Raw genomic sequence first — 11,913 nt, 5'->3', positions numbered from 1 at the left:
GATCAGGACCCTTTTACTGCAGTGAGGCCAACAGGCTCATCCCCCTTTTTAAAAGTTCAGCTGCTGTGTGTTTAACTCACCCCTGGCCTACATCAGATAGACGTGGAAGAGGGTGTGTCATGGAAACATGCTGAGGGTATGTGTACTTACAAGAAGTGCACTACACAAGGGGTGAAGTGTGGTGCAGTGCACTCTTGGTAAATGTTTGTGTGCTGGGAGTCTGTGTTTTTAGAATTACACACTCTAGTAAAATACTGAAAGACTGCAGTACTGAACAGTGCGCACAAACTGAAGACATTTGCTGCATGTAGTTATGCTTGTGGTGGCATAATACAAATAGATAACAGTGCTGTGCAGTAAGCTTCCTCTGGGTGTGTACTGAGTACAAGAGTGCCTGCACTGGTACATTACATGAAGGACCTTGGGTTTCATTTTGGGAAGCTGGGAGGGACATGCACTGGATGACGGGGAACCAGGCTGTCTGCGTGCATTTCAAAGGGCCCTTTATTCAATGATAGATCACAAGGAAGGGGTGTGGACACATCTCTGGAAGACAGGGATCGGACTGATAAGGGAATGGTAAAGAGTAGGGCTGGGAGCCCAGGATTGACCTTTTAATGAGCATGTCACTGTGGCTGACATACAGGTGTGAACTCTGGTCACTTTCATGAATCTTGTGTATCAATTTTTAGAGTCCTGCCTGTTGTGACAATCATCCTTCAGGAAAAATAAGAAAGGGAAAAAATGTCTATTTCAAAGAAGCAGAATTCCCAACATAAACCTTCAAAGACTCAAACACTAAGTTACATTTTTTGTCTAGAAAAGTACTATAAGTAATAGAGTTTGATACCTCAAATGTTGTCATCTGCCGAGCAGCTAGACGGGTTGTGTGAGGAGGGGAAGCTCAACAAGACTTCTGCCAGTGGCCAGTACTGGGGGCAAGCCTGCTAGTTTCTCTGCTGGGTGACGGGAATTCACCCAGGGAAACCAAGACCACCTGCCCTAGAACCCGGAACAGCAACGTCTGCCTGCTTCTCAAGACCAGTGTGCCAGGCCTGCTAGTCCTCCCTGCTGGGTGAGGGGAAATCACTCAGAGAAATCAAGGCCACCTACCCTGGAGCACAAGCACCTTTCTGCTCACCAAGACCAGTGTGCCCCCTGAGGAAGAGGAGAGAGTTGTAAGGAGCAAGGTCCAGCACAGAGCCCTATCATGAGGACTCTCTTGTGTGAAGAATCTGTTCCTGCACTGATCGGGCCATAGCCCATGTGCTAGATTGATTTTGTGACCCCTGTGTGTCAGGAGGGACTGCCATGGACTGAGATTAGGAGCGATGGTTGTGTGGAGGATGCCAGGTCAGCACAACCTGTGGTGTGTGGCCCCATGTGCCAGAGAGGGGGGCCACCATGAACATTAACAGCAAGTCATCCTGACCGGACTTGTGAATGCCGTGGCGGCGACCCCGTATGCCAGGAGGAGCTGAGGCCAAGGGTTCAGACCGTCCCCCGGGACCGAGAAACTGCTGCTGTGACAAAGGCTTGTCAGGGCTACATGCTGCAAACTGCACTGAAGGAAGCCTGAGGATCAAAGGATATTGATGTAGAACCATCGGAGCAAGGAGATCAACCCCCCTCCCACAAAGGGAAGTGAGACTTACTGTGCGATCACCAGAGCAGGGACAAACCAGAACGCTATGACCAGCTGGTTCCATGGCTCCGAGGGGAGAGCCTGCGCCTGCCACGTGCTGCGGCTTGTAACTGCAAGCAACCTGACTTAGCTGATCTGGAGCAGCACTTAAATGTGGGGTTCCATACCGCCCCATGAACTGGGCCTTTGTGGACCTGGGGACATACTGAGATCAGTACTGTGACCCCATAGACTCTTGTGACTAAACTTCCGAAAGGAGACAGAGGGGAGAACACTTGAGTATGGCCTAATAGTGTACATTCCCTGGATGTAGCCCACAGTAAATGGGGAATAAAATTGAACCCGTTGCACTAAAGCTAGTGGGACAGGGAATGGCCTTATAACTACCAGAGCCCCAACCTCAAGAGGGATCGTGTTCTTGCATTTAAAAGTCGGTTACGTTTGCATGTGTAGAATTAGAATTAAAATATTTATTTTTATATAAAGGCAAGTATTTGGACATTGATTTATTGTCTGCGCTGCTTGCACATTGAATTAGGAGTCCTGTTCACTGATCTACGCTTCCCCCCGAAGGGGTTTGTAGCACAGGTGAGCAGGTTCCATAGTAGATCAGGCCCCGGGACATAGAAAATAAAAGGCCTCCGCCACTATGGGTGGGCCCAGTAACTCCTGCATGCCCTATGGCCCACTGAAAGAGGTTCTGACAGTATGTATATGGTATTTCTGTAGCACGAACTGAGCCAAAAGGCAGTGGAGTGCTGTAAATGGTCACAGGTAAGCATAAAATCACAGAGTAATAGGAAGGAAGGTAGGTAGTAAACGTTTAATGCATTGTGATGTAGTGTTTCCTAGTTTGGCACAGCCATGAGGTGGTCCTGATGGATGTGGGGATGTTGTTCCAGATACTGGGTGCATAGACTGAAAAACCTTGTTGAACCCATTTTTCTTTTTTATACTTCTTAGTCTGCATTCTGATGGTGTTCTGGCTGTGGGTCTCCGAGAACCACCAGAGATAGTGAGCTTGTCTGCAAGTTAAGCCGGTATGCTGGTCATGAAGGGCTTTGTAAATGATGCCGCTGATTTTGAAGATAGTGTGGGCTGGCTTGGTACAGGTTGTCTTTGTTTTTTTATTTTATGTCAAACTCTTTTTATTGAAAATGTAGCACATTGAATAAAAGCAGTATATCATACTGCGTCAAAGGCAGCAGCTGAGATGTCCAGCAATATCAGGAGATAGAGGTCATCTTCATCTGTAGCCAAGACGGCGTTGTCTGTGATGTGTACGGTATAAACCTCCAGGCTGCAGCGTGATCTGAAGTCCAACTGGTAGTCATAAGGGAGATGGTTAGCATTTATGTGATCTTGAAGTTTAACATAGACTGTCTTGGATATGAACGGGAGGTCAGTGATGGGCCGATAGTTGGCAAGGTCACCAGAGTCTAGCATAAGTTTTTTGGGAAAGGGAAGATCTGACCTGTCTTCAGAGCTTTTGGGAAGATGCCTTAAATGAGGTAGGCATTCATTATGGTATGTGAGGGTAAGAGTGCGCCCCCCAGAGAGAGTTTTTTTTTAAGGAAATTGATAAGACATTACCTTTATAAGAAGTGGCTGTGAGGGAGTTGGGTATGTCGGTGAGACCTGAGAGAGAAAGGGCTCTGAAGGCTGGTGATTGGTGTATTCTACAGGAAGTGGTGGGAATAAGAGACGAAGCGGGCTTAGAGGCAGGGATGTACTGCTGGATCTTCTGTATCAGTTATTCAAACCACATCCTCTAATCTTTAAATGAACAACTATTTTCTTCAGGTTCCCTTCCTTGTTAAACAGACCACGGGAAGTGAAGAATTAAAAATTGTATACCATTCGTAGGGTAGAGTGGAAGTTGCCTGTTGATCACTGAGCATCAATTTCTCACTAATTAAAAAAAAAGCCCTGAGGATGCCTCCCAAACTCTCCTTGTGGAAGGGTTCCTAAACTACCCAGTTCTAAGACATGTGATGGACTAATTGTACTTTAAAATGCACCTATGTTTAGAAAATGTCACCATGGGAACACTTTCCTTAACCTTGGCGATTTGTCGAAGGTGTTCACAAATATCGCCGATATTGTTGTCTTGAATAGTTGACAGGTATGGGAAAGAGCAACTACAGATAGAGGGATAAACAGAAACTACCCCTGAGAAAGACAGGCGCAGGCAAAGAAAAGAAAACCCTGGGAGAGAGTAAGCAAAGACACAAGGGCAAACAAAATAAACAAATTAGAAAAAGGAAACTGGGAAAGAGCTAGTACAAACAGGGGGGCAAACAAAACTAAACCCTGGGGAAGAAGCCAACATTTCCAAAGTGAAGAACACCAGCATGATGAAACCAGGGTGGCGAACATCAATTTGGAATACTTACCTAATTAAAACAGTAAAAATTGAGAGATTTTTGTGGGAAAAATATACTGTATTCAAGTTAGAATCCCAGTTACAGTATACACAAAAAAAGTTAGAAACTTCCTATAATTCCCAAAATATTGGCACAAGTAGGAATAACAAAAAAAAAACTATGTAAATGCGATGAAGAGAGAGAAAAAATGTGCAATGGCACTCTTTTTTTCTAAGTCCTAACGCTAACCAGAAAGAAAGGAACTGAAGATCATGGCAAAGAAAAAGCGAAATGGGGTTGAGGGACAGTAAAATATTAAGAAATGGAGAAGAGTAGGAGGGAGGGCCTCACATCCTTGGGGAAAACATGTTGATGAGGGAGTAAAGTAAAGTAAAGTCCACATTTGTAAAGCGCACAATCACCCGTAAGGGTCTCTAGGCGCTGGGGGCCGTCGGGAAGATTAAGCGAGCTATTGCCCAGAGTCACATGGTGCTGGGCTAACCTGCCGCCGGAGCCGGGGATCGAACCGTGGTCCCCAGATTCCAGCGTCAGTCGCCCTGGCCGCGGCGCCACACCTCTTCCTCGGAAAGGGGGTGGGATGATGTGGGTGGAGGCAGGGCACTTCAACAGAAAGCAAACAAAAAAAACAGAGGAGAGGGTGAAGGGCAACGGAGTGATTTAAAGGGGGGCTCTCCCTTACAACAGAAGGAGAGAAAAACAAAACAAATTAAGGTTTTGGGGAGAGAAAGAACAGCAAGAGAATTTGGGGAAAAGCAACCAAGACAAGATGAACTTTTCTCTGATTAAGGTATTCACAAGTTGATTTTATAAACCTTGTGAATGCCATTCAAGGTGATACATTTGTTTTTAAAAAAAAAGGGTTCAGCAAAAAAGGTAATCAGAACTGGTTTAGGCAGGTTGGTATTTCATTAAAATTACAACTGAAGAAGAGAACTACAGAGAGAGGGACAAACAGAGGTCTATCCTGGGTAGGGCAGCTTTAGATTGAAGGACGACAAAGACCAAACCTAGGTAAGACTGCCACATGGACACCTAACTCTTCATCCAATGGTGCTCCGGTTACTCAATGGTAATCTTCATTACACTGAGTCAAAATCATGCTGCAGGAATAACAAACTGAGCAGTAGCTCCTATGGATGTACCCTTAAGAGCAAAAATACATTTGCGCACCAGCCTTACCATCCCTCCAGTATGTCTGGTTACCTATTTTTTAGGGCTCGACCTCTGCCAATGCGCAAGCATGGCAGATGTCGAGACATATTGGGGCTTAACGAGAGTTTAACCAAACGGGCGATTTGATGCTGTGCCCGTGAAAAAAGCGCGTGCACGCATCAAAGCCACCAGCCTCCCTCCCACAAGCTTTCCCCAGCGTGCGCTCTGGCATTTCTCCTCCCCTAATTATTCACTGCCCACGGCCGGCCGGCACATCAAAGGCTGCTGCTCCCCGTGCGTATCGTCACCCTTACTCTCCCCTATTCTTCCCTTCTTTCTAATTATTTTCATACTGATGGGTGTCGCTTTAACTTTAAGCACAGCAACAGCTTTAATGTATTTTTAAATTATTTTCATGCTGACGGGGATGGTAAATGCTCTGTTCAATAACCGCATGGATGGGCTTTCTTGTATTGCGCACAACTCTCAACTCAAGCGCTTCAGTGCACGCAAAGCTGTTGACAGAAAAGCGAAAACAAGAGCATGAAGTGATTTACCAGGGATCACACACTTTGATCGAGTGGGGTAGCCAGGATTGTAAAACACTGGTCTTGTATTGTGCACGAATCTCAACTCAAGCGCTTCAGTGCACGCAAAGCTGTTGACAGAAAAGCGTTTTGAATGCATGAGTGAATCAACTAACAAACACCTACAAATAAATAAGTGCATGAAAGAATGACACAGGTTAAACGAATCCCACAGTGTGCTTCATGCACGCAGTTAAAGCCTCGGTGCGCACTGGTGATCATGGTTAGAGCAGCGGAGGGTCCGATTTAGAATTTGGGCACTTTAGTGAAAGATTGCTTTTTCAGGAGCCCTTTTGGATAGCGTCAAATGCCTCTTTTCAGAAAAAAGTATTCAGTTGGATCAAAGTACACAATTAGAAACTGTTCAACTCTGCTGTGTACAAACGTTTATTGATGTGTTTTTGTGTGCTCTTTCATGTGAACCAGGCGCAAAATTAAAACAGTCTTAAAAGTACAGGAGACATTTTATTTTGTGGCGCAGAGGCACTGTGAACTTACAGCGTCATCAATGCTGCCGACACACAACATATTTACAGGTTTTTTAGGTCAAGCTTGTGCTCATAAGTATGTATCTCGGTCTAACTTTTTGTGTATGCGTATATGTATACTTGTCTCTCTTCGAAAGTGTTTGTTTTCAGGTATCTGTGGTGACCTCCGTTAGTGTGTGTGTTCGTGTTTTTGTTTAGGCTGTGATATGTGACTGTAAGTGTGTTTGAGGTCTTCTTTTGCTTGTTTCGACTTGTTGGTAGAGTCACTTAGTAATTTGTAGAGCGAGGAGACGAGCTCCTCCCCGAATGTCTGCCTTTCAATTGAAATGACGTCAGCCCGAGTTAAAATGCAGTCTGGCACTTTGAAATGCCCACAGTGAAACCTGGAGTCTGCTGAGGCTGTCCCCCTGAGCTCTGTGTACAGAAACCAGGTAGGCTCAGTTGCCCACGTGGGTGTCTGTTTTACCAGACATCATCTCAGTTCTCGGTCACTCAGCACATACTAGCTACCACACCAATGTCTTTCTTTCTTTCTTTCTTTCTTTCTTTCTTCCTTTCTTCCTTCCTTTTTCTTTCTTCCTTCCATTTCCTTCCTCCCTTCCTTTCTTTTGCTCTCTTTCTCTCTCTTTCTATCTTTCTTTCTCTTTCTCCTTTCTTTCCTTTTCTTTCTTTCTATTTGTTTGTTTGTTTCTTTCTTTCTTTCTTTCTTTCTTTCTGTCTTTCCTTTTCTCTCTTTGTTTCTCTTTCTTTTTCTCTCTTTCTTTTTCTTTCTTCCTTTCTTTCTTTCTTTCTTTCTTTCTTTCTCTCTCTTTCTTTCCCTTTCTCTTTCTGTCTCTCTTTCTCTTTCTTTTTCTCTTTCTTTCCCTTTTTCTTTCTTTTTCTTTCTTTCTCTTTCTTTCTTCCTCTCTCTTTCTTTCTTTGTTTCTCTCTTTCCCTTATTTCTTTCTTTCTTTCTTTCTCTCTTCTTTCTCTTTCTTTCTCTCTTTCTCTCTTTCTTAGTTTCTCTTTCCCTATCTCTTTTTTTAATTTCTTTCTCTTTCTTTCTTTCTTTCTCTATCTTTATTTCCCATTCCTTCTCTCTTTTTTCCTTTCCCTTTCTCTCTTTCTTTCCCTTTCTCTTTCTTTCTTTCTTTCCCTTTCTCTCTTTCTTTCTTTCTTTCTCTTGAGTCAATGGGTTTAAAGAGTAGATAAGGGGGTGGGCAGGTGGGATAGAAGTGGTGTCACCACACTGTAAGGCATACTGACGCATGTTTCTATTCCACCAGCTAAATACAGGGTCTTTCCTGCATTTCAGTCACGCACTAGTGGGGTTCAAGCGAAGTTCAGAAAAGTGACACCCACTCTATCTATCTATCGCCCTCACTCTATCTGTCTATCTATTGCCCTCACCTTATCTGTCCATATCGCACTCACTCTATCTATCGCCCTCCCTCTATCTATCTATTGCCCTCCCTCTATGTATCTATCGCCCTCACTCTATCTATCTATCTATCTATCTATCTATCTATCTATCTATCTATCTATCTATCTATCTATCTATCTATCTATCTATCTATCTATCTATCTATCTATCTATCTATCTATCTATCTATCTATCTATCTATCTATCTATCGCCCTCACTCTATCTATCTGTCTATCTATCGCCCTCACTCTATCTATCTATCTCCATCTATCTATCTATCTATCTATCTATCTATCTATCTATCTATCTATCTATCTATCTATCTATCTATCTATCGTCCTCACTCTAACTATCTATCGCCCTCCCTCTATCTATCTATCGCTCTCCCTCTATCTATCTATCGCCCTCCCTCTATCTATCCATCGCCCTCACGAAGAACTGGGTATGCCATACCTAAGCGACAGTTTAGCCGTAAATCCTATACTTTGTTGGCTAAACTGCTGGGTAAATACTTAAATACCCCTTACCCAACAAATTCTAAAGGAAGCTATACCATGGGAAAATGGATCTAAAGTCCCCTGGCTCAAATATATTAGAAAATGTTTAACCGAACTAGGGCGCCCTGATCTCTTTGTAACCCCAGAACTTACTAGAAAATCTGATGTTACCTCTGTAAAGAAGTCATTTATTTCTTTTAGGTACTTAGCCCGGGAGGAGGCCGAATTAAAGAAAGACAGTGTACGGAAACATGTACTTGTAAAAACCTCTGTGCACATGGAACCGTACCTGTCATTGCCCCTGTCAGGCTATGACCGTTTTTTGCTCACGAGGTTTCGCCTAGACTTATTTCATCTTCTACTGGCAGTACCGAGGGGGGCCCATCGAGGCCAAGTGTTGCCACCTTGCGGCTGCGACGATAAGTCTCCGCAAGATTTGGCACACTTCTTATTCATCTGCCCTTTCTATCTGGTACCTCGGAAATTATATCTAAAATCAATACTCAAACAGCTGAACTTTGCACAAATTCGACCAGCACTTTATTATCTCCAACTATTAAGTAGTGACTGCATTTTGTTTGTATGTAGCTTTTTAAAACTTGCGGTCAAATTTAGGAACAGCGTGGAGGGATAGTTATGTTCCTGTCGTGAGTTCTTCTTTTTAACTATTTAAAATCGTTCTAAAATGTTTTCTCTTTTACTGTGTATTCTGCCTGTAAAACTTTTTATTGTCATGTGATTTTTTGTAATATATGAATTATATGTATTAATTGTAATTTTATTGCAATGTGCTTTTATGGATGTTACTATGAACATTCGAATAAAGTTCTTTTGACTTTGACCTTCTATCTATCTATCGATCGCCCTCACTCCATCTATCTGTCTATCTATCGCCCTCACTCTATCTATCTATCTATCTATCTATCTATCTATCTATCTATCTATCTATCTATCTATCTCCATCTATCTATCTATCTATCTATCTATCTATCTATCTATCTATCTATCTATCTATCTATCTATCTATCTATCTATCGTCCTCACTCTAACTATCTATCGCCCTCCCTCTATCTATCTATCGCTCTCCCTCTATCTATCTATCGCCCTCCCTCTATCTATCCATCGCCCTCACTCTATCTATCGCATCACAACAGCATCACTCAGGGGCACCTCAACATCACTATGCGCCATCACAGCATCACTGAACACCACAGCATCACTTGTCGCCACCACAACATCACTCAGCGCCACCACACCATCAATCTGTGCAACCATTCAACAACAGCTGGTTCAAATATGTTCTCTCAATGTTTCAAGCTTTATTACAAATGTCACAAAAAGATGTTACAATTTCACTTCTGTTCTTGGATTTTCGTCACAATATTATGCACTGAACATAATCTTCACAAAAGTTATTTACAAAAGTTTAAGCTATTGCCATTATAAATTACAATAACTTTTATTTAAGTATTAATTAGTTAAAAAAATTAAAAGCCATTGTTATTTGTAATATCAATACATCTAAGTCACATAAATGCAACCCATATTGCATTACAAATGCGATAGGTGTCACATTTGCGAAAGTTATAACTATTGGCATTGTAAATGACAAAGCTATTAATTTAGCTATTTTCAAAAATAACACATACATTTAAAAAAATTAATTTATAAGACTAATAGCTCAAACTTTCCTAATGCGAGCCCTATTGCATTTCCAATGCTTGTTTTTAATTGCATAGACGGGAAGTCATATAGTCCTTCCTCCTGTCAATTAACAAACCTCTGGAAAAAAAACATGAAGCCAAACCCAGAGAGGGACAGAAGGGATGAGAAACCTTGACTGTGGCAAGGAAGGTTTGGACTCAAAGTAATGAAGATTACTCGTAAGTAACTGGAGCATTACCTCCTCGTCCACCTTCCTCGCTACAATCATAAACTGAGCATATACCAGAGCAAATATTGGCATTATGTTGTTAAAATTAGCAGAATAAAGCAGTGTGCAAATTGCTGCTGCCAAAAAAAGTAAAAGAAATATGTAATCATTTTTACAAAATGCTAACTCCACTTACAAAACGTTAACTTCACATATTAAATATCAACACTTGTCCCCAAGATGGAAGAAGCAAAAGCAGTAAAAGAACAGGCTGTCCACTTTCCTGAAAGGCTCTGTTCTTTCAACATATATCAATATAGCCTTTTTACATCTAACACATGTTATCCTTCGGGATCAAGTTTGCGCTATATAAAACTTTATAAATAAACAGTTTCTTCTCCTCTGACCGGGGATTTGAAAAAATAAGTGGCAAGACAACTTCTCTAAAATTATGGAAATGTGAAGGGATCTTTGGTATAAACTGAGAGTTGGGCCTTAATACAATCCCGTCCAAAGAAAACCTTAAGAAAAGGCTCAGATATCAAAAAGGTTCCCAGGTCCACATTTTGCTAGCTGAGGAAATGGTTAAGAGAAAAACCACTTCAAAAGTCAGAACTTTAAGCTCCACTTGCTCTAGAGGCTCACAGGGCGCGAGTTGGTAATGGATTTTAACACTAATGGTAAATTTGTAAATCCCGTGACGGAGATGGATATGACATTCTTGGCCTCTTCAGAGAAATATGTTTCATCATTTTAATTACCAGAGGTTCCAGATGATCCTCATGAGGACTGAGCGCAGAAAATTGCAGTGGCCAGTCCTTACTTCAAACTATCTGATATAAAATCCTGGGCCTTAACCTACTGTTACTGAACTATAACCAGGGCTATTGGAATTATGCGATTGTTCAGCCTTGCCATTTTTCTCATAATTACGGATTTGCCGCATTTGCCACATAATCCACCATCTGAAGCATAATCTGCAGATTTAAACAAAGAAAAATGTTGCTTTTAGCTCAAACCGTTCAAAAGTTACTACAAATGCAGCAGCACGTGTTTGTGTGCAATGGAAGAGATTTTGCAAACGTTTACTGGTCATCTATTGGATGCTTATTCCTTTATTTGGGTTTTAAACTGGCACTAATGAGGTGCAACCAATGCCCGGACAGTGTTAAGTGTAAAAATGTAAAAATAATGAAGTAATACTATCACAAAATGTGCCGCATTACTCCACAAAATGTGTCTTTTCTTTTTAGTGCATATTTACTCAACCCTGCTGCATAGTTTGGCCCTCCCCTGCCACATATTTCCAGTGTCCCTGGCTATAACCCCTTTCTTTGCACCACTTGTCAGAGATCATTCAAAGTCTGGAGTATATTTTCAGAGTAGCTGGATGTCTGGGATGGTGAATCAATTCGACCACTTCTGACAAACATCCCTGGGCTAAGAGATTCACCCTTACAGGAGCCAGGCCTGAAGGTGAGAGGAAGGGGAGAGCTTGCCAATGGGGCTCAACTGCCAATTCTAACATAAAGTGATACCAAGGGCATCTGCCAACTGAGGACTGCCAGGAGCACCAACGCCTTGTCCTCCTTGATCTCTTGAAGGACTCTGGATAGCATAGGTATAGGAATGCACAGAGCAGATCTGACAGCCACTTGAATGACATTGTGTCTCTCTTCCACACTTCCGCACAGGGAATGATTTGTCGAAGCGTGGAAGGAGACAAGCATTTTCCTTGGCACCAAAAAGGTCTGTCGTGGCAAATCCAAACCTCTCCTGCAACTGGTGGAATACATTTGTCGATAAAGATAGGGACATCATTGAAGGTAATAGCCTGCTCAGATTATCCACTGCCACATTCTCCACCCAAGGAAGATGCAC

The sequence above is a fragment of the Lissotriton helveticus genome, chromosome 5_1, assembly GCF_964261635.1.
Source record: "Lissotriton helveticus chromosome 5_1, aLisHel1.1, whole genome shotgun sequence".
Taxonomy (NCBI): Eukaryota; Metazoa; Chordata; class Amphibia; order Caudata; family Salamandridae; genus Lissotriton; species Lissotriton helveticus.
The sequence above is the reverse complement of the archived record's forward strand: the minus strand, read 5'-3'. Positions refer to the sequence as shown.